Source organism: Osmia bicornis, chromosome 9 (assembly GCF_907164935.1).
Source record: "Osmia bicornis bicornis chromosome 9, iOsmBic2.1, whole genome shotgun sequence".
Taxonomy (NCBI): Eukaryota; Metazoa; Arthropoda; class Insecta; order Hymenoptera; family Megachilidae; genus Osmia; species Osmia bicornis.
In genome coordinates this window covers 6,864,758-6,887,708 of record NC_060224.1, presented here as the reverse complement: position 1 = coordinate 6,887,708, position 22,951 = coordinate 6,864,758, and the positions used below count along the sequence as shown (strand labels likewise).

The 22,951-nt window shown below is 41.5% G+C and overlaps 1 protein-coding gene across 5 annotated transcripts in view; it reads right to left on the bottom strand.

Moving 5' to 3' along the window:
* LOC114874392 (tetraspanin-12-like) overlaps positions 1-22,951 on the bottom strand; it is a 182,760-nt gene that overhangs the window by 28,529 nt on the left and 131,280 nt on the right. The window lies entirely within an intron of this gene.

The window sequence follows — 22,951 nt, the reverse complement described above, 5'->3', positions numbered from 1 at the left end:
CTCCAGAATGGACAGCAGTAATTTCTCTGCGAGATTTGCATTCTGAAAATCGTTCTTTGCGTACGATTTTGCCTTCCAACAAAAGATCCACGCGACGTTGGCATCCCGTAGCCAACATCGATCCTGATTCGAGCTTCGCTCGCAAATGAGATTCGCAATATCGAGTTTTGACCCCGGTCGAGGGGGAACAATGCACTTTTCTCTGGACGCGTGTATCTCGCGTGTGACTTGCCAACAAGACGGGATGAAATAAAAGAGGAAGGAGGACACGCGTGATGCACAGCTTGATTTCTTAGCGACGCCGTAAAAAGGCGCGACGCCATTCCGAGAAACAAATCGATTCGACTGCCTCTGCTTACGTATCGTCTTTCTTTTCAGCGCTACGGTTACGTCTGTTTCCTTCTGGCAGAATGGAACACGGCCACGATCTCCGTCGGTTCGAAGGTGACACATTTTTATTATTTCTACAGCACTCGGAGATCGCGAGAAGCGTATTCGTGTCGCGTACGTGAAAACGCCCCCGGCCTCCACTGGAATGATCCCTTAGTGGTAGGACGTTGTTTTTTTTTTAGAAAAAATGACAGATACACGCTTCCGAGAGTTGTACGTTAAGGCGAGATGTACATGTGAAATGCTGGCACTTGGTTTTTTAATGTTAGCGCCTTGTCTGACTAAACACCGATTAACCCTCTGACGACGGACCATGGAGAGAGTCCCACTTTTAATTTAATTTCGTATTTCATATTATTTCTATTTCCTAAATTTTACCGTGATGCTTTAAAAGTTATTGTTTCAATATAGGGATGTTTTGTAAGTTATGGTCACGATTAACCAAATATATCATTAACAGAGGAATTAAATTATAGAATTAATTATCAATGCTTGCATCATAAGTATCTGTTATTTCGAGAGCGAAAATTCTAAATAATTGATAGATTTTTCTTTTATTTAGAAAAAATAAAATTTGTATTGGAGTACAAGTGACTTGGAAGATTTTAATGACTGACATAACGATCGGGAAATAACTGACTCACGAAATACTTGGCGTTTTTCCACCTTAATGGAATCAAACGAATTTCGAAGCTCAAGACGTTTTAGACATTTTTGGAAGAAGTGAAAAATACCAAGAAGTAGAAGCAACCAAGTCAGATAAGAAGAAGGTGCAACTTTAAATAATTCATGAAAAACGACGAACGGAGACATTTTTTAATTATCATCCTGCTTATTACACTCAGGCTACTTGAGCAAGAATTACCACAGTACAAGCTTCTGTGTTTTCGCGATCCTGAGAGCCTTTTCTGTCAGAGGAAAAAGTTTATGAAAGGAAAATTGTCCTTAAGAGAACTGTCTGCGGCCACAGTCACTAAGAGAAGTCTTCTAGAATGTATTCCGTTCTCCTTGAAAGAAACGCGGCTGACTTTTTGTCGAACGTCTTAACGTCAATGAGAAGCAACGGGGTGAGAAAGTGATTCGAAAATCCGTCTTTCGTATCTCGGGTGAATTTAATTAAAATCGAATGACTCGTTGAAAGAGCAAAAGTTTTCTCTTCGAAATAGTTAATCGCTGATCAACTCGGAAGAGAAACAGGAAGATTGTTCGTCGCGAAGGGTGGACTTCTGTCGCGAGTCGATTATCCCGGTGTCGTTGTCCGATTATTACGCTACACGATGAGCGTTTTATTGGTTAACGAATTTATGCGGCGCCTGGAGCGGCCAGTAAAATCTAATATAACGAGACACAGTTGGCACAGGTTCGCCACCTCGTAAAACATCGCGACGCTGCGTTGGCTCGGCCCACGACGCTCCTGGGACGCAAAGCCGTCGTGCTTTTCCGCCCCCATTTGCAAAAGGCCACCCTCCGCGCGTCACCTTGCCCCGTGCTACTCGATGCAGCCTTTTTTCTTTCCCTTTTATTAATGTCGCCTTCCTCTCGCGACCCTTCTATCTCGACAGAGGGTTCAACAGATTCTAAGTGGCAACACTCTGAGGATGGAGATTCATCGAGACGTTTTATTAACACTTTCTTCGTCAACTACGAAGAGGGCGCGTTATTGTTCGAATGTATTTCTATACTTGGGTGTTAATTCGTTAATTGACGAAGATGAGTTACTTCGCGGAGAGGAAAAGGAAAAATAAATCCGAGTATAAACGACTGAATTTCGTCGATTTGAAGTTTGAACGACAACGGTTAAGCCGAAGGTTATCAGAAATTACGAGATCGAATGGGGGAGAGGGTGTTTTAGGGATTCTCTGTAGGTGGCGAAATCGTATCAGCTGAGATGAACAGATTAGGAGGCGACGGTTTTTGCCGGTGAAAACGACGCGGCTCCAATTTCCGTCGCGCCGGTATAACAATATTCATCGTTGTTGATAAGTCGTGCCCTCCTACGGTGAAGTAGCTCTTCGCGAACGAAGATGGAAGAGAGTTCTCCAAAGTTCCATTAACTTAAGGGGCGTTCGCACGAGCGACGACAGAGTTAGGAGATGGAGAGTACCCTGCTCAATGGATACGAACAAGAAATTCTCACCGCAAACTCGACCCTGCTTTCCCTCTATGGCCTCTCCCTTTTAGATCTCTATATACGCCAATGCTTCTATCATTTTTTTTACCCCTTCTCCCCGCCTTAATTCTTTTTATCCCTTCGAAGCTCGCAGCGACGAACGCGTTAAACGAAGTTCGCGTTTCCAAAGTCGCCATTATCCTTGACACGTAGAAAGTTTATAGCCAAATGAGAGACGGTGTGGGCGGACCAGGGAGAGAAAGAGAGAGACGGATCGATTCAGGCCGCCTTTCGCTTACCAAACCCCTCCGTGAACGTCTGTCGTGTTCGCCGGTTATGTATAACGTTTACCCCGCAGTTTGCCCCGGCCAACAGCCCCGAGAAAATGTAATTCCATCGTACACAGTCGGCTCGCCGAACTTTCGGCTTTAATGTTCGCCCGATTTATCGCCCGACGGACTACCAAACTGACTTTCGGCCAGTTTTGTCGCTCAGCTTCGACCGTCTCCTCTCGTTTATCCTTTATTGCTATCGGGGATGAAATGTGCGTCTCGATGAGCGCGAGGACGTTCGCTGCACGACAACGTCGCTGAGGGGTGACTTTCTTGAGGCGGATTATTAAAAAGCGTGCAAACTGAACATCGAACGAACGATTAGGAGAGAAACATTGAAAGGCAACACTCCGGTCTCGAGTGGGGCCGTTTTCATGCAACAAACACGACGTATTGGTTTAGAAGAGGCGGCCACGAGGGTGGTTTGTTTTCTCCTTGTTTTGCTTCGCGGAATGATAACAGGTGGCTGGGTGGAGCTTCGTCGAGGAAATTGGTATTACGTTTTTCTTTGTAAAAATGGCGAACCGGCATACGTACGTATCACGGTCGAGCTTTCATAAAGCTGGCAAATATTGACGTTCGGAGATTTCTATTTCGAACAACGAAACTGTACGACACAGAACTCTGTTTCCAATTATTTAGTAAATTAAATCGATCGTTGGGAAACAAACGATTCGTAGTTTTCCAGAGAAGGTTCACCATGGAAACCGTGATTATTTCTTATTCTACAGTTATAGTTATTACTTGTTTAACCCTTTTGCTGTCATGCGAATTTCTCGCATTTTTTTTATAATGGCAAAGAACTGTGAAATATATTAAAATAACGGTACAATCTTGCGAATAGCACATTTTTCTTAGTGATGATGCAGTTTATCTTTCCAACAAATTTCAGAAATGAATGAGGGAGATAGAAAATATGTTTGAACAGTAATTTTGAATAATTTAGACAGTTTGTGAGTATTCCTCGAAGGAGTTAGACTACAGTGTTATGCTAATACTTGAAATACTGTGTTTGGGAAATATTATTTTAAGACCTTGTAAGTGAAGTTTTGCACTTTGCATTTGCATATTTGAATAATTCATTCATTTTTATTCGAGAGCATTTATCTCAAAACGAATGATTTTAAAAACAAATTCATGGTGGTCACCAAATGAAAAGACAAGCACCACGAAACCACCTTGGCAAAGAAAGGGTTAATATGTTACTCTGATCGAATTCGTGTTTTTCTTCCACTTGGCTCTGTTTCTCGTCGCTCGAGTCCCGGCAACGAAACGCGAGCAGATGAAACGAAACGGTAACTTTCGCGGAGGAAAGAATTCGGAAGCGTGGATTTGTCCTTTGACAAGCCTTCGTTAGCTTTTCATCGCCAGTGTACCGCGATTCCGCTCAAAGGATCGCAACTCCGATCTTTTACCTGGTCCGGTTGAAAGGGAAGACTTGCTCATTAAGGTCTTAGTTAAGCAATTTTGTTCGCTCGCTGACGGATTTCCCTTCTCTTTCTTTTTTTTTCTTTTTACTTCCTTCTCCCTTCGTATTTACGATTCTCAGTTCTCGCAATACACCCCTTCTTACCCAGGCGCCTGCTTATTTATAACCGTGAATTCGCGGAATGAATCGAGAATCGTGGCTCTGCTTGTTGATTCTCTTCCGTCCTCGAAATCGTTGAATTATTTCGCCTGCCGGTGAATGATCCTCGTCGGTGAGACGAGATTTCCTTTTCAAACAGGATAGATTTCATGCGAGCGTTCGTTTCCTTTCGATCCGATGAATAGCTACTCGACGAGTTTCTAGAGTTTTAATTGAATACCTCCTGTGTGGACACAGTCTGCTGCGAAATAATACCGGGAACGTTGCTAGCAACCCTTTAAGATTCAACCAGAGATTTATGAATCACATCAACTGTGAATAAACGAAGAGTTGGATAGAAATAAATTCAGCTCGCGTGGAAATTCATTTTCCAGAAAAATTAAGAACGCTGTTATTTCTTATTATTTGCCTCTGGTTTCTTCAAGATACGAGTGTAAGAAAAATTAGAAGAACGTAGAAGGATCAAATTAAATTGATTCGATGCAGGGACAAAGAAGTCTTTCTCTCCTAAGAATTTTATTTTCACCCCCCTGCAGGGCCCTGGAACATCTACCGTTTGCAAACACCCCCTTACAAACTCGTCTTGTTCACTTTGCAGCCCACACACGCTCGTCTATCGCCAAGCAAGTCAACGTGCACCTGCATCGTGTTCAGATTTACGATGAACATACTCGCGTACCATAAAGAGACGTCTGTTTGCTTCAACCCGTGTACCATTACGCGCGTGTGCCCGTGTATACACGAACCGTACATTTCCTTCGCCTTCTTCTTCCTCGTTTCAGCTCGAATTTGAAAGAGCTAGAAGGAAAGCTGTGTTTATTAGCGGGCCGAGTACAAAGAGCAGCAGCCAGAACAAAAGAGCGATCGTTAAGTGGCGTCAGTCTATGGAGCATCCTCCCACGAGATACCTTTCCGATTCTTCCTCTGATTAATTAAGATTATCTATCTTTTTGTGTTTAATAAAATTTTTGAAATATTGTAGATTTTTCAATTTCAAGAATATCGAGTCTAATCTATTTCTCCGGTTCGAAGAATCGTCCTGTTCGTTAAAATTCCTCGAATTCGTGTCAGGTAAATTATTCCTCACATTTGAATGATATTACTGCGAAGCTCGTTCGAACCCGAAAGACCGTATAATTCAAGATTTTATTTGAACTATGGCGGAAGATTCGGTAAATGTTGGAGATATTTTCGACGAGTCGCTCGACAATCGAAATTTCAAGTTTGAACAGGCGAAACGTTCAAGAATCGTCTAACATTTTCTATCTCGAAAATGCCATCGCCGCGAAAGATGAATCATTTAAATCCTTGTCCTCGCACGTGAACGGGATTAATTCGACACGGACGACCCGGTTTTGTTTTTTCTCCCACTTTTTGTCGACTCTCTGAAATGGAATGTCTCGTTGATATAAATAATGCGCGTCTATCAACTGGATTTTTTTGACAGTGTCCAGCTGGTCGGCGTGTATTTCGTTTAAAACGTCGACTGCCATCTGGGTCACCTCCAGAAATGTCATATTTTTAAATTGAAAATAAGTTACATTATAAGAGAATTTCTCATTTTTCTGGATTGCTATTGAAATTAAATGCGTTCTCGAGAAGTTCAAAAAATTTCAAGATTTTGATTCAACATTTTTCATAAACTTGAAAATTGCACTACCTTTAATTATAAAGTTACTTTTATGATAAATAACTTCGTCCCTTTTTACAATTTTCCTCCTTCGCAATCCAATAAGTGGCAATCGTTTTAAATTTCTACATTTCTGAAGGAGAACATATTGAAAATGCAAACATTAAATTACTCGAGTCTCTTTACAAAACTTCTTCAGAATTTCAATTTAATAATTTCAAAAAATATTTGTCTAGAAACTCATCTGAAAATGCCATTCAGATTGACAAAGGAATAGGACAAACAATGAAGAGAAATGGTAGAAAGGCACGGAAACACGTTAATTACACTTCCTAAAGTTATTTCGTCGAAGCGGATTCGAACCATTGATAAAGCGATAAAAGTTAACTTACAAATTCGATGAAGTCAGACCTGAAATTAATTTCACCGTCCTGACCCGTACGCGACTACTATATTTACACGGTTTCCTGAAACCCCGCAGTTTCCACGTTCCCGACCACACTCAACCCTCCGAGTCAGCCAAGTTAAAGCACCGCGTCGAAGGGTGGTTTCGTGAACGAGACACGCCACCGGGGGATTTTACTCGAAACGATCGAAAGTAACTCGCTGACGTTTCTTTTAATACCATAACAACCTTTCCTCCTCCCTTCGAAACGTCCGAGAAATATTATTAACCCCGTCCATGATCGTATACCATTAATCATCAAGAAAACAAGGGGGAGATGGTTAAAATTTCCTTTCCAATCGATTCGTTCGATGGAACGAAATATAATTCATTAGGCGGTGATGAATTGTCGTAGCCTCGTGGCTGGACGTTGGCAAATTACTTTTCTATCTACTAATCGAATCGACAGCTTGGGGTTGCTCGAAGACGTTATCCAACCTTTGTCTTCCTGTCTCGTCTTGTTAGCAAAATTGAATGCTTTCAGGGTGAGTTGATCAAGTGGTGTGTAAGAAAGATAAGAATTAATCTTCTCGTTATAATTCAACCCTTTCGCTAATTAAGTACTCGAACAAAATTTTGGATTATTTTAAAAATAATCGAAGTACACTATTGTGTGTTTCTATGGTAATTTATTTTGAAACCACAGCACGTGCTTTTATTTACAAAATTAAGTAAGTTTGCAGAAATGATAAAACAAAAGAAACTACCGATTTCTATCGAGTATCTTTGAGATTTTTCTGGCCCAAGTTATTTAATAACGAAGTCCATGAAAGTACGCTCGAACAAAACGAACAGAGGGTGAGGTAGATAAATGTAACAGGGTGGAATACGTATATACGAGGGATGAGAGAATAAGTTGGTTCATTTGAAGCGTTTCTTTTGTTCCACGAAACGATATGAAAAAGTGGCTGCCACGAAAGTTACGTTGGACAGTTTCTACATGGGGCTTGCTTTGTAGTGGAAATTGTTTCCTTTTAAGTAAGGATCTAAAGGAAATTTCGAGCCCGTCCTATTTTTCCCACGAAACGGGATCCCGCCATTTTTCAGCCGTCGGTGATATAACTGAGGTTACGAGTTCAACAAGTATCTCGCAAAAAATAGACATTTATGATATTCTCTTCGAATTGTTCGCTTCGAATCGCGTCAAATTTAATTTCCCGATTTTCCTTATACGGTTAAATCAGAAAATAATTCATTAGGGTAGAAAGATTTTTCTTAAAATCTGGTGTAATACAAGATTTCTTTAATGTCAGAGAGAACGACAAGAAAATCAAATTATCTCGCGAAGAGTGTCTACAAAATGGTCGTGCAGTTGTTTCCCGGCTCGTAAGGGGATGGCGGAGACAGGGGTGGCAGGAAACGACAGGGCGAGAAAGCAGTTGAAATGGTCAATGCGAGGAAAATACGGGAAGGCAGCCGTTTCAACGACGTCTCTGGCATCAACCCTCTTCCATGAAAAATAACTCGAATTTAAATGACCCATGCACGGTCATCCCCTTTACGACCATTACCGAGAAATAAACGGAGAAAAAAGAATCTTTGGAAGAATTTATGTTATAAATCCTAACGCTCTGTACGTGCATTTGAATTTTCTTCAACGATTAATAACAAAATTTATTTTAAACAAACAGGAACAAGAATAAATTCATCTCTAAGTAGTATAACCACGTATATAGTCAGACATACTAAAAATTCTTCGATAACGGTGCAATTCTCATTAGCAAATACAATCTTAACAAACTTACGGTTATTTCGACACACAATCACTACGATTTAAGCAAGCAAAGGAAAATTTCTTCTACAGTTTCTTAATTTCAAGAGAAGCCTACATCAATCCTACAGTAGTGATGCAACCAGCAGTCCAATTAAAACAACCCCTCTCCACATTCAGGATTAAAATTTTCCAGAAACTCTATTGGCGTACGTAACCCACCACCCAGTTAACGTTACATTTTCCTACCCCCCAGTTAAACGAATCAGCTGAAAATCGAGTCTAAAAATTCTGTAGGGTGCTCGAGGGCTTTTAATCACGCGTTGCTTATTCCATGTCGTCCTCTGAAACTTCGTTTCCTGCGGGTCGAAATATATTTGGAAAAAAATTGCACTCTCTATCGGGGACACTGGCGAGCAGAAAAGTGGGCGAGGGGTGGTTACAGATGTAAGCTGAAATTTTAACGAACTATCTAGCTCTTTGAATTCACCGACGAACGTAGCAAGAGTCTCTTTTTTTGCTTTCTTTTGTCCCGTTTCACTTGGGCCTTGGATGATCCTGTAACCACCCTTGCACCCTTTGCCATCTCTTTCAGGATCGCAACGAGCAGCGGAGGCTAGCGAAACCGGACGTGCCTCGAATCCGCGTCGCGGACTCATTTACGATCTGCCGAGCGATAAGAATTTAATGGCGTATTAACATAAGCCGGAAGGAAGAGGCGGACGTTTCGGTAGCGCGTTGCCAAGTTTTCTGTTCCGGGGGCGGAATCCTAGAGCTGACGGGACGGTTCGTGGTCGATAGGTCCTCGGGGTGCAGTCAAGTGTCTTTTACTTTCGGCCTGGCCGAGAGTTCGAGGTCTTGTTAAGAATTTTACGGCAGCGTTAATTCTGTTTTATGAACCGTATATGAAACGATAATGTCCCTCCCTACGCGGAGTGTCCTGTGCAAATAGGACAATGCTGGATCATTAAAACCTCGTTCATTAGAACGTGCTAATTAAACGGAGCAATTGCATCTTCTTTTAATCTCTCTTAGTACGAAAGTTAGCCTTTTCATTTCTATCACTAATTATTGCAATTTTCATTCAGAAATTCCTTTTAATTTTATTCAATTCGATGAAACAAAAATTTCAGAGATAAAAATTGCATCGTTAAACTTGAACGAACGATAATCGATTACTCCACTGGATGTTATTAAAAACAGAGTGCCGAGAGAAACAATATGAAGCGTGGAAACGAAGGGCGCGGAGAATCGTTCGACGATGAATGTAATAAATTTTAATTAAACGTTTCTTTGATAAAAGAAATGCGAAACACGTTGGTAGGCTGTCGAATGGAAGTGGCTAGTGGAAGAATAACGAACGAGCGTGAGCGATTCGGGAGGAAATCGCGAGAGAACAAAGGGATAGACGAAGGAACTCGAAGAAATTAAACAAATGGCAAAGAATAAGTCGGTGGACCGCGAACGAAAGGCTTTGGGATTGGACCTAAGTGAGTCGTAGAAACGGACGGGAAGAAAAAAATCGTCTGAAATTCCTGGGAATCGTGAGTGCCAGTTTATCGAGCGACTTAACTGGAACAAAAAGATGAAGGAATGAAGGAATCGAGGGTGACGAGAGGGTAAGGGGTTCTTTTTTTTTTAAACACGATTCAAGATTACGTGACGTGGAACGAGGTTCAATTATCAGGGCTATCTGTTCGTTTTCCATTATCCCGTTTAAAGCTACTTCACTGGATGAGACGTAAATTATTTTCGGAAATTATGCAAAGATGAAGGGTGTCAGCTGTTAGAACCTTGAAGAAGATACAGTATCTCGAGGTCGAATAACCCTCGATTCGAAGAGGTCACGGGTACCTTGATCTTTCACCGACTCCTTCTCGAAACAATTGAATTGACTTCGTGTACAAAGGGCAGGCTTTCTTGTTCGGTTCCCCGGTGCCGAATTACCGGGACAGCTTAAAGGCACGGGTCAGTAGTCGCCTCAACAATGGTCCCGCTTCGATAGAGAATTTTACCATCCCCTCGTGGTAGCTACACCGGTTTTCCACTATCCTATGGGACTTGCTGTCGCAAGTTTCGTCTCTTACTGCACCGTTTACACGTAGCTTCGAGACACGTGCACGAGTACCGTGCTACCCTCTCGCGACATAGGGTGGTTAAGGTGGGATGAAAAGGTGGCGAGGGGTGCAAGAAAAATAGACGTACTTTTCTATCGCCAGTGGCACGATTATTTGTCCAGAAGAACGCTTTGCTATTCTGAAGGACAGTGCTCGCAAGTAGCGATGGTGTCGAGAAACATCGTGATTATATTATTATTATTAAAAACAATATTTTCAATATTTTCTAACTGGTGTACTCTGTTGCGTTCCTAAATTTGTAACATCTATAAATATTCAACGATAGCGTAGTTTGCGTAAAAATAGTTTTATCGAGCTTGTACATTCGTGCCAGTTCGTAACTGAAATACCCTGCCTATTATAGTTAGTCATTCCAAATAAACATCAAACAAATTGGGACAAAATCTGTAACCATCCATTTCGAGGCTTTACCGTTTCATGCAGGTTGGCAAGCGGAGTTGAATAAATATAGTGTCGGCACGGTGATAATTTAGCCGGTCGAGGAAACATTTTCAGGATTTAAAAGATTCACTAAATTTGGCTGCTACGAGAATTCGGTTCGAAAATCGAATCGATTCGAATAAGCTTACGCCTTTTCGACGCTGTAATCAGGTTGTCCGATTAATTGACACGAATTTAAATAAGCAAACGCGTCGAGCAATCAGTGAAATTAATTTGCGGCCGATTGCATTATTTACACGGTTAACTGGTTCAACGAGACACACTTAATCAATTACAATCACCTAACGAATAAATAATTATACACGTTGCGAATAAGGGAAATTATTTCTTCGATTAGTCGAATTCGAAAACAAACGTGGAACACGATGTTGAATAAATGAACGGTCGCGGGAGTTCCATGGTAAACCGGAAGTTCGGAAAGTTCGAAACACCGTGGTCGGGGATGGAAATTATTAAAGCCACTTTCAACGGCAAGTTTTTCGAACGATGAAACGGGGAACGATGGAGAAGTTGGGTAGTTTCCGAAATAATTGAACTATTCAGGATGGGACTAATTAAAAGAATTATACAGCGCAGCTAACGATCGCTTTAATAATGAAACGATTAAAAAATATTGAAAGAATTTTATCAACAAGCAACTGCGATGGAAATAAAATAAAAAAAAAAGAAGAGTAAAAATGTTTTTATGATTTTATGCTTGATAAACAGAACGCAATCTCGAATTCGATCATCCCAGATGGAACGAGAATTAAATTTATTGCATCCCCGATATTACTCTAATTTCAAGCCCGCCTCCGCGCGATCTCTGATCCATTAAAAACGAAACGGTGTGTTTAAATTCTTTTCGATCGAAATATTAACAGCTATCGCCGAACAAAAAAAAAAAGCACGGACAACAGTGGCGAGAGGGTAGATTGGTGGCAAATGTATAAACGACCCGATATTGAGGGAACGAACGAACGAACAACGAAGCACGATCATCGAATCGATAGATAACAATATCTAGCATTCGAGAGATTGCATATCGCGTTTACAGGGAGAACGGTGTGTATCGGACGATTGCCTCGGTGCCCATTTATGACGGCAATTTCGCTATTTTCTCGATACGTTGCCCTCGAAATAGAGACTCGATATGCTACGATATGAAAGAAATCTGACAGTGACTTACAAAAGAAAAGAAAAAAAAAAAGGAGAGAAATGAAATATAAATTTCTGTAGTATAAAAATGTCAATTATGTTCGTATAAAACAGAGAAAATTAACTTAACTTAACTTAACTTAAAAATAATACAATAAAGATGTCTTCATTTTTCCTCGCTGAAACTTGAAATAAAATTTTCTACAGTGTGTTAATTAACGCGTTAGAAAACATGTTTCATAATTTTCCCCGGCTGGGAAGCGCGAGGTGGCAAAATAAGGGTGAAAAGTTGCCGTTAAGCACTAATTACTTTATCCTTGGCTTACTCCCCAGCCGTGAAGATCACATACCGTGCTGAAACTTTGGCGAACTGCTCCTGGAAGCCTACCGATCGATGACGTTGATAACTTCCTGTTTCTAATATCGCCAATATAATAAATCATCAATATTTTATGTAACTAAAAAATTAATTCGTCTTTTCGCAAACTATGAACTTCTAAATATAAAAGTTTCTCAAAACGCGTGTTGTCAAAACGTTTCCTTCTTTCCAGCTTCGTTTAGGAAAATGCACAGCTCGCTCCAATAACCCCTCTGAAGCAACCGAAAACTATTACTCAAAGTATCACCCTATCCGCGCTTACGCGCGACCCCGTTTCGTCCGGCCGTGTTTGAGAACGCGCCCCTTCCGTTCGCGAGTAACGTCAGCCGATGTAGGCGTATTTGTACACACAAACATCAATATTAGTACGAGCATCGTTCGCGCGTTTCACGTATGTTTGTACCCTGACTCACACATCTTTTCACCGTACCAGGAATACGTGTGCGTTGTCTTCGTAGTACGTATCCACCCTACGAACACACCTATGTATACACGTGTATGTACATCCAACCGTAGCGAGTTGAGAATCGCGAGAACGCTTTAACGAACCAGGAACGCCCGAAGCGATCGCGGGGGTCCTTGTTTTCCGCGTAATGAATGCGAAATTGAATAACATCCGGCGTCGGCCGTTTACTCTGGCTCTGTAGAATTTCGCGTTGACTCGCGAAAGCATCAGGCACCCTGGTTCCTTTCATCGCGAGAGATTTTTTTATTTTCCTACCGAGACTCGTTAGATCGTAGCTTGATTTTAGATACAATTGACGTACCTTTGGTTCGATTCAATTCCACCGTTGCGATACCAGATGCTCCCTCTTTCCAATGTCACAATCATCGCAACAGAATATCGTCCGATCGGCTGTAACTCGCCCCCGCAATTCATTTCGCACACAACCGCGCGCGTATGCACCGCGGTGCATCGGTGCATCGGTGCAACGCTAGCCGAGCTGTCGCTTAATCGGAACGCTTCGAATCGCTGCTTCTCCCGGCCACGTCGCGAAACGATGGAACACAATATCGGTCGTCCGTCACTTAGAACGCCTCGCGATCAACTAAATGTTGTGTGACGAGGTTACTTCGCACGAACCCCCCTCGCGTCTGCGATGAATGCCGGAAATCGGCTTACCTGCGGTCCGCTCGTGTTATTGAAATAGAAATGTTTACCGTAACGGAAGTCTGTACGAACCTCGCATATTGTTTACATGCTTTTGTCAATGAATTTTACCTTCTCGATTTTGTACGATGAAAATAGTTATCTTTTACAAAGAAAAATAAAAGAAATTCAAATATTATAGATAAGAGTAACGTGTATAATGATTGATCTCTTTTCCTAAAAATGAAGGAAATATAATATAATGTATTTGTTACGTAATAAATTATAATTCTATTTAAAACAAAAAGTATTATATTTTATTATTTAACTTTTGAACAGGGAAGTCTGGGTGTGTCATTCATTTATAAAACATATATATCTTTTAAATAAAAGAGTTTCATGTACTGTAAGAATAATTTTTAGAGACAATGTAAAATTTAGAAAATAAAAATAATATCAATTACAGAATTAAATTAGAATTGTGGTTCGATGTCTTGGGGCTCTCTTCATGGTCCGCTATGTTTCTTACTTTTTTAGCAAAAGAGACAATCATCGTATAAGGGTCAACAACTGTATACGTTATTTTATTTTCTATCGATTTTCGATGGCACAATTGAAGAATAAAAATTGTAATTTGCCATTTAAAACAACAGGTTCCACGATAATTCTACAATTTCTATGCTCTCCTAGGTATTTAACTAGTTACTGTAGACGAGCACAAAGACCCAAGCAACTATGGAGAGATTCAAATCCAGGATCCTCCTCTGTCATAGGCAAACGTATTAACTCGTATTTCGTAGCTATACGACCTGTTCACGTTATATTTATCCACTGTTCTGCTCGTAAATGGAAGCTGCACGATAAAAAAAAAAGAAAAATAAAGAGAACGTATGTTCCTTTATGTACGTACAATATAAAAGCGGAACCCTGACGATAGTGTATGCGCCTTATTCCCAACTTTTTGTTGTTCCCTATACAATGAAGTATTCATAAAAATATACTGCGGCATATGTTATCAACAGAAGATTGTTCGAAATGAAATATTGTCCTAAATAAAATTTGGTTAATTGCATAGGAAGTAACTACATCTTAACGAAGGGGTTAATTGAAAATTCGCCTGGTTAAAAATGACAATCGTATGTAATCGTAAAGGACAGACGGTTTTCAGAAACAAGAGAATTGTTGGGGAATTATCGAGAAAGTGCAATTCAGGATGGCGTGCCGCCAAATAATCCATGGAAGCTTCCTGGGATGCGAGTCGACGAGAAATGTAAAAGCAACGCTTCCGCGAAACAGAGGGATTCGTACAGACTGGAGAAGAAGGAAGAAAGAAAGGAGAGTGGAAAGTATGTAGCGTATTGCAATCGATAGGAATGCGAAGGGTGGGTGGTAAACGATACTAGCCAGAGGGTGGCTCGCGGTCGAAGTGCAGCCTGAAAATACAGACGGCGGATTATAATCTAAGATTTCCTTTTCCCTGGGACCCGAATAATCGACGGTTTCCTGCGATACCAAGTCAACGAAGGGAACACGAAACTTTTGCAAGCAGAAAATACGCTGGAAGCTGTTCCGATACCAACTTATCGTTCTTTTCTTTCCACGTGCATTTTAACCCTTCCATTTTTTATCGAGACGTTATTACGGTTCCTGTTACTTGTCTTTAGATTTCCATAAAATAAATTATTAAATTAATTATTAATACTCGGTTCACATATGTTCAAATTCTTCTTCGAGTATTTTTAATAAAAGTGGATTTCTCATAAATGGAATGTTTTATTAAGCAATTATTAAATATTGGATTCCCATTTCGAGGTCAATTTAACTCGAACGGCATTATCAGTAAAATGGGGCATTACTGTGTTTTATTTCTTTTTAGTAGGTTTGGCAAATACAAAAATTTCACGAATGCTTCAGTTTTGTAAATAAAATAAAACGAGAGAGAAACGTTAAAATATTTTTACACATCAGACAAGAAAAAATAATTTTGTTCGCGATCGTTGAAGAATTTGGAAGTGAAAGGGTTAACGGATGGTCGCGTCGGCGTTTCACAGAAAGCAACCCCTCGACAAGGGGTGAGAGAGCGGTCGCGAATCCGAGATAATTATCGCGAAGCAGAGTTTTCCATGCTCGCGCCGATATTATTTTCAATCTCGCCCTCTATTCACGTCAACCCAGCTCGAGATGTCCGCGGGGTTGAGCCAGGGGTGGTATCGCGTATCGGTGAATGAAGAGAGAAAAAGAAAGGATTGAAACACGAAGTTACACCAGCTGGCAGCAATTAACCGATGCTTTCTAGGCGCGAGATTGACGGGCACCGGGGAAACTTCCGAATAGCTGAGCCGCAAGAACGCGATGACACAACCCCTCGCCACTCGATCGAGGGTGGAAATTGTGTAAACTGTAAATACAGCGCGGTGTTTTTTACCCGGCCAGCTTTTACGAAGCTGATTCTATTTTCCGTGGAAAATATTTGAGTTTCAATGTTGATACACTGTTATTCAAATATTTAATAAACAGTTATAAGTAATTCGCTAATAAAATAGATTGGATGATTGAAACCATCCCCAGGTAATATATTCTGAAAAGCGGATCGAAATATTTCTGACACCGAACGAAGAGAATTCTCTTTAAAAAGCGATTCAATCCAGGAAATCTACCCCTGTCTCCGCGGAGGGTCGCGTAATAATTGCACGGCACATAATGATCGCCGCGACGTTTATGCAAATGCACAACTAATAATAGCCGCTCGCGCATTCATCGAAATGTTATTACGCTTAATGGACGGATGGACGGACGTTTGTGCAGCAAAACAAATCACGAAGCGAGGAAGGGCGGACTCGGTAATATTCCGAACGGTAGAAAAGGAAGGGTCGCGGTGTGACTCGGGGTGAAAGGGTGCCCTGTCAGACGAAGATGGCCGGTGTTCAACAGCCCACACGACGACATTCAACGGGAATGACAATGCGCACTCTGCTGCACTTGCTGCTTAATGTCATCCTCAAGCCGTGCCTAGTACCATTAGTGCGCGCGTACATGTGCACCCCTTTCGCCACCCTGTTGCCAAGCGAGCTCGTCATTGTCGCGGCTTGTGGTCGCCCTTCTGCGCGACTGTTCGCGGGACGAGGGTTGCTTTCTATTCTTCGGACAATCACGATGCCGCGAGTTTCTACCCTCCTTTACCCGGCACACTGGCCACGAGACTTTGTTACTCAGGGCTGAGCCGTTTCTTGGGGGATGATTAAGGTTTTCTAACGATGGAAAATATAAAGTTAAAGGTGAAAAAGGTAGTAATGATTACTGAGAATTTCTACCCTCGAGGATACTGAATTTTTCTTTCAGGTAAAACTATCAAGTTATTGAGATAGCTGATTGAGTAGGAAGGACACGAATAATGGCACGATTTAAAATTCATCGAAGCGTTTAGGGACGACCGACTTCTCGGACGCGTCGAGTTCGATAGGCGGAAAATTAAATCGGCCGTCGGTCGAGCATCCCGCGAACCACCCCGTGGCAATAGAATTTCCCCTCTGTCGCCTTGAGTTGCTTGCTCGCTTGTCAGCCTAGAATCGACCGGTTATTTCTGCCAGGTGTGAATAGCTTCGACTAACGTTCGGATCGAAGAATTCGCGTTCAGCAGTATTTAATTTAAGGGTTAATTAGACAAATTCGCGTTGCTTGAATCTGTAATATTCAATTTAAGAATGTTAAATTTAGTTAAGTTTCGTAATTTTCAATTTTTAACCGCTGAATATAATAATTTTTAATTAAACGGAAGGTTCGATGGATAACAATTGACAAAAGTTTCACTCGTAAATATCGAACTTGAAGTGGAAGCATTCTCCATCCGAGAATTCTCTGTTGTATAAATTCAATTCGATGGCTCTCCGTCTAAAATCTAGCACGATCCTGTCTAAACAGCGACGCGTTTCAATTTCGAACAATTCGTCGACTCGTTCGCGAAACACGCGACGAGTCGCGTCGCGTTAAAGTGAGAAGCTTTCGATTACTCGTTGAAGCGTATTCTCTAGTTGTTTCAACGTTCGAATAAAAAACATCGGTTACGACACGTATAAAGCTTCCCTTTCTTCCTTTTCTCCCCTGTCGTTTCGAGGTTCGACGCGATTCCTGCGATCGCTGATAGAAGTCCCGACTTAATTCTCCGCAGACAATTGCCGGGAGCGAGTGTCGTTGCCGCAACGAGCGTTCCACGTCGAGGCGCCATGATAACGCTTATGACGCATCGCGACGCCGATAAGACGGCCCTTCTGAAAAAATATTACGTCGCAGCCAGTGTCGTCGCGTCTGGCTGCGACTTATAGCGATCGTTGAAGAGAAAAAGCATATCGCGAAACGGTGTTTTAAGGTTCCTTTTATTACGACTTCGAATCGAAAAGATAACGTGAAATTTTTAAAAGGTACTCCCCGATTTGTTTATTTATTTTTTGAATTCATTTCTAATTTTAGAAAACACCATCTGCGGTGGAAATTCAATCAGAAGAGCACAGGAGATCGCGAGGAAGGCGTAATTGAAATACCAGACGGTAGAAAATTCGACTGGACTTCAGGAACGCGATCGAGCATCGCGCGAAGCTGAATCAAGCGCGTACACAAGCTTTCAGCCGACAAACAGCGCTGGTGGTACGATAAAAACACCGTTGGCTTGTCCTCGTATTCGTTGTTGTTGCAACGCACGATCGTTAATTAACGAGCGTCGATGTAACGCGTATCCGGATTCCGTTTTGTGGAATCGCTAAATCGAACGGTATTGAATCGATTCCGGTATCATTTGGAAGGGAAATTCTAAATAGATTTTGTTCGGTTAATTGAATCCTTTAATTTGTATTCCTATCCGTATCTAATAGCTCTAATTTAAAAAATGCAAAATGTATCGTCATTTATGATTCATAATTAGAAATGTGTAATATTCATTAAAGCGAAATTATGCTTCCATTTGATGTAAATCTAATTATTAATGGAATGTAATTCGTACCTGAACGAGACCTCCAGTGGACTCTGTCTCATCCTAACTTAAATGGACCCGTGACTCTATCGTAGGCTTCACCTTCCCTTAACTTAGACCTAACTTCTCCTTAAACTTGAGCTACGCGGACCTGAGATCCGGAACTAGTCGAAACTCTTTGGTAATATGAGCATGAAACTGCTTTACAAAGACCCTTAGTTGACTTACACAGCGTTTATGCTTAAAACATCCTGTTAAAACTGGTAAATGACGATAATACTGTTTTCAACCCCTTTCGTTACCGTACATTTGCTTATCAAATTATCTAAATTAATAAAATGAAACTTTATTCACAGCAAGGTATCTGTCATTTCAAACAGTCTGATTAACTACTAATTAATTAATTGTAATTCCCCGGTTATCAAAAATTATTTTTATATCGGGGCGGTTCGTTTCAGTGGCGCCAGCTTTCTAGATATTAAGAAACACGCACCCATAGCAACCCTTCAAACAGTCGATCCGACAGAATTTATGCACGGCATCCTGCTGAGATTACGTTTCTCCCTCTCCCACCCCGTCACCCTCCTCTCCGTCGTTGCTCCTTTCATCCCCTAGGCGATCCTATTATGCAGGCCATGTACGGGCTTGTATGATTATTGTATTTCTGTCTAGTAGTCGTGCTCGGGATATCTTCCCCCGTTTCTGTTCCCTTTCTGTCTCTGGTTATGTTGCTTCACTGGGTTCACGATGGCAGAAACGAGACGTGATTTGAAGGATCGCGTGGTCATTCGATCGGTGACTATGTTTTTGGGGGGGAGAGAAAAGATTGTTACTGAGTGCCTTCAGAAAGAATTTTCTGAATTCTGAGGGTCTGGTAGAAAATTATATTACAAATTGTTCTATTTTGATAGAGAAAAATATCAGATTTGTAGACTGTTAATTTGCGACTTATTAATTAGCCTCTTTGGGACCTTAGAGATAGTCCAGACCCTAGCAGAGTCACAGGACGAATTTGGCCCACCCCTATTCGGCCACTTACCCTAAAGTGGACCCAGAATTTCTACCCTTCAGAATCCAGGGTAGAATCCACCACTTCCTGATTATTAAAATGAATTTATTACGATCAGCAACGACCCAGTATCAGCTAGGTCAGGGTTAAAGCGATTAAGAAATTAACTATTTAACACGCCACACTTTCTTCTCTTCTTATCTCCTTTCGTTCAACAACAATTAACTTTGTTCGATGAAAATCACGGTGCATTTATAACGACGAATTAACGGGAACGTGGATGGTCGTTCAGTCTCGTATAATCAATAAGTCGGAGCTGTTATATGAAACCGTTTGATATACAGAACGACCGAAGCGTGCGGAATATAAATGATCTATCCGGGGGTGGCAATAAAATCGCCTCGTTGAAATCGATAACTCAGAATTATAATTGATATACTAGAAAAGAAAGAAAGAAAGTTAAACTTCAAATTACTCTAAACAAAGAAAGAAACGCATAGAAATCGTTTTCTGGCTTAATCACAGAAGCGTTGAAGTGATAAGGTTAATTAATGATTTGGATTACCCAAATGACAGACTATACGGACAATCTATTTTTCTTCGTCATTGTGAACGTTTAGAATCACTCGAATGTCACGTGCAATTTGCTCGTGCTTCTGTTTCGCGGTCGACATCGTGACAAACAAGTAATTAACAATATCGTGTGCACGATGGGGTGCGAGCGTAAAGAGCAATTTGGTTTAAAGGACAACGCGCACGAGCTGGTATCATTTTACACGGTATCTTTTATTTTTAAACAATTTCTATGATTGTTTGGATCTCGTGTAATGGAGTGAGAAATAAAATATAAATCCGTTGATGGAAATCAGAGATTGCGATCAATCAATAATCTTAATTACCAAAAAAGTATCATGATTAATGAAATTGTATTCTATGTTATTTTCTTACTATCCTTTCGTTCGTGTTATGTAAGCGCGGGATATCTTGTATGGAGACCGTCGAAGATGAAGTTTCGAGTCATTCCAAGTTGGCCTGGAAACAATAGAACGTTTCACGAGCGATGCACGAATAGCACGTGCAATCTGCACGCGTGCTGAGCGGCGATGAGAAAGGGCCACTCAACCAGCTGCCGCTAACAACTTTAAAAGTTCCGGCTAAACGAGAAATTGCATTAAATTGCGTTTCACCGAGCCCTTTCGAGCGCGCCCCGGGATATACGCGACGCTAATGCTCTTCGTGGTCGCGATTATCCTTCCTCGAAGCACGAGCCACTAGTGTCATATTGCAACCTCGTTCTTCTTCATCCTTCGACGGTCTACAATCCCAAATTCGTATTTAAACCCTCCCTATCCTCGATATTTCTTCGCGTTTCGATCGTTTCAACTTTTCTTACTTCAATTTTCAAGACTCTTATTCGCCCATCGTAACAGTATTCTTTAATTCAAACTCTACAGGGTAGAATACGAATATTGTGTTTTATTAAAAATTCACGAAATTATTCCGACAATATTTTCCATTAAATGTTTCATAAAATTCTTTAGAATTTTGCGATCTTCGTAAAAAAGTCTCATCAAGATATTTCGAATAGTGAATTAATATTACAGAATATTTTATCTTTTATGTTCATATTAAAATCGCATCATTTCCAACCCCAATTCAATAGGTATCCCAATTTCAATGCACCGGGACGTAACATCCTATTTACTACCACCAAGTGTTTCAAATATTTATGCAATAAACAATAATCACAATCGCGTATTATAACAAATAATACTCGATATCCGATCAGAAACTACAAACATCCGAAATTGCAACAGTTCAGCGTTGAATTCGGCTGTGATAACGAACAGTTCCATGAATCCAACCGTGGTGTGAACATCTTCCACGGTGGAGGGGGTTAATCGAGACGCAGAAATCAATTCCAATAGCGAGCCTGTTCACCGTTCCCATCGAATTCGCGAAACAATGTCGTCGCGGCGCGGAGGGTGGTTTTTAATCCACGCCACGGGGGTGGCTGTCCGGGGATGAAAAGCGGGTTTGCCGCGGAAGTTTCGCCGCAGAAGCGGACGAATTGGCCCCGTAGTTGACCGCGAAGCAGGTATTTTCACTCGTTTCCAGAAATAGTCGAGAATGGTCGAGTGAAAATAACGGCACCGAGCCGAGTCGTTAAAAGTTGAAGGGATTAGCCGCGTGGCCATCGTCGGCGTTGAAGTTAAGGGATGATTCGACAGGAAATTCGCGGTTATAAACGCGACTCGATGGTTACAGCTGGTTTTGTACCTTTTCTTATTCCTAGCGTCCTGGTTGTTCTTCGATTTCGATCGTTTGGCAATTTAAGTTTTGTGGAATCGAATCGAACGTGGCGAACGTCTGAATTCATTTCGAAGGCTTAAAGTTGCGATTTGTTTGAAAATAACGTTTATTTTGAAATTGGCACAGTAGATTGAGTATCATTTTAATTAACGCCTCGTCTCCTCTCTAAATACAGTTGGCAAAGCAGTAGATCATCGAGTTCTGGAGACAATTGCAGGATGTTACCGGTGACACCGTTGACGGGGGACACGTGTCAAGGTACGATTCGAACTGTGCAGACGTGCTAATGCCCCGTCTATTTGGTCTCCTCGCGTCGATTCCGCTTTGATCCACGAGCGTGTCGTGCACGCTACCTACAAGGCTAACATGATCCCGCACGGGAGTAATTTAACTTTCGTGGTTCGTGTGCGTGCACGGTGACATCTAGGAAAATTGAATTCACGGCCACCCCGTGCTTTCGTCCCGTCACTTTGTTACCCCGTTTTTCTCTCGCTACCCGATATCGACAATCGCTATAGAAACCGTGATTTTTAATTTCCGTATAGAATATATTATAAACAGCATTAATATTATATTAATTCGTAGCAAGAGGAAAGTTGAAATTCGAAACGATAGTATTCTGAATAATAACAATTATGACGTGACATGACGTGCTACACGCGTCTGTTTCCATCGCTGCGTTTAACGTTTTAATTAACTTTCACGTATCCTCTCGAATAAATGATAAAATCGTGAAACGAGGATAAACTACTCTCAGGCATAGGATAAAACGCAGACGCGAGAAATCCGAAAAGCGAATTCGAGATCGGCTCGATTTAAGAAAACCACCGTGGAAACCTTGACCCGATCCCATAGTCGGATATCCAACCTTCGATACTGTTTGTACACAAGTTGGCAGGAATTTACATGTAACCGATAAGCGAGAAGGGTCGTTCCGTTGGTCCAAGGGGTAGATCCGTATCGGTGGAACGGCACGATCGGTTGACTCGACTAACGAGCAAAGTGTCGGTGAAACATCGTCACGCGATCGTCCTACCCTTCCGCCCTCTCTTCCACGTTCGGCAACCCAGTTTTCTTAAACGTATGCATGACTCTCGACCGATTCGGCCCTGTTAACATATAAATTGCCGCTTAACGGCGAGACAATCGGTTGCCTGAGAGTCGAGCGGCCTCGAAGGTGAGGATAGGCGGTTAAAAGGGAGGGTGGTTCGTCGAGCGAAAAGGGTCAGAAGAGACACGCGACGAAACGGGAGCTCGACAAGGCCCAAACAAGCCGGA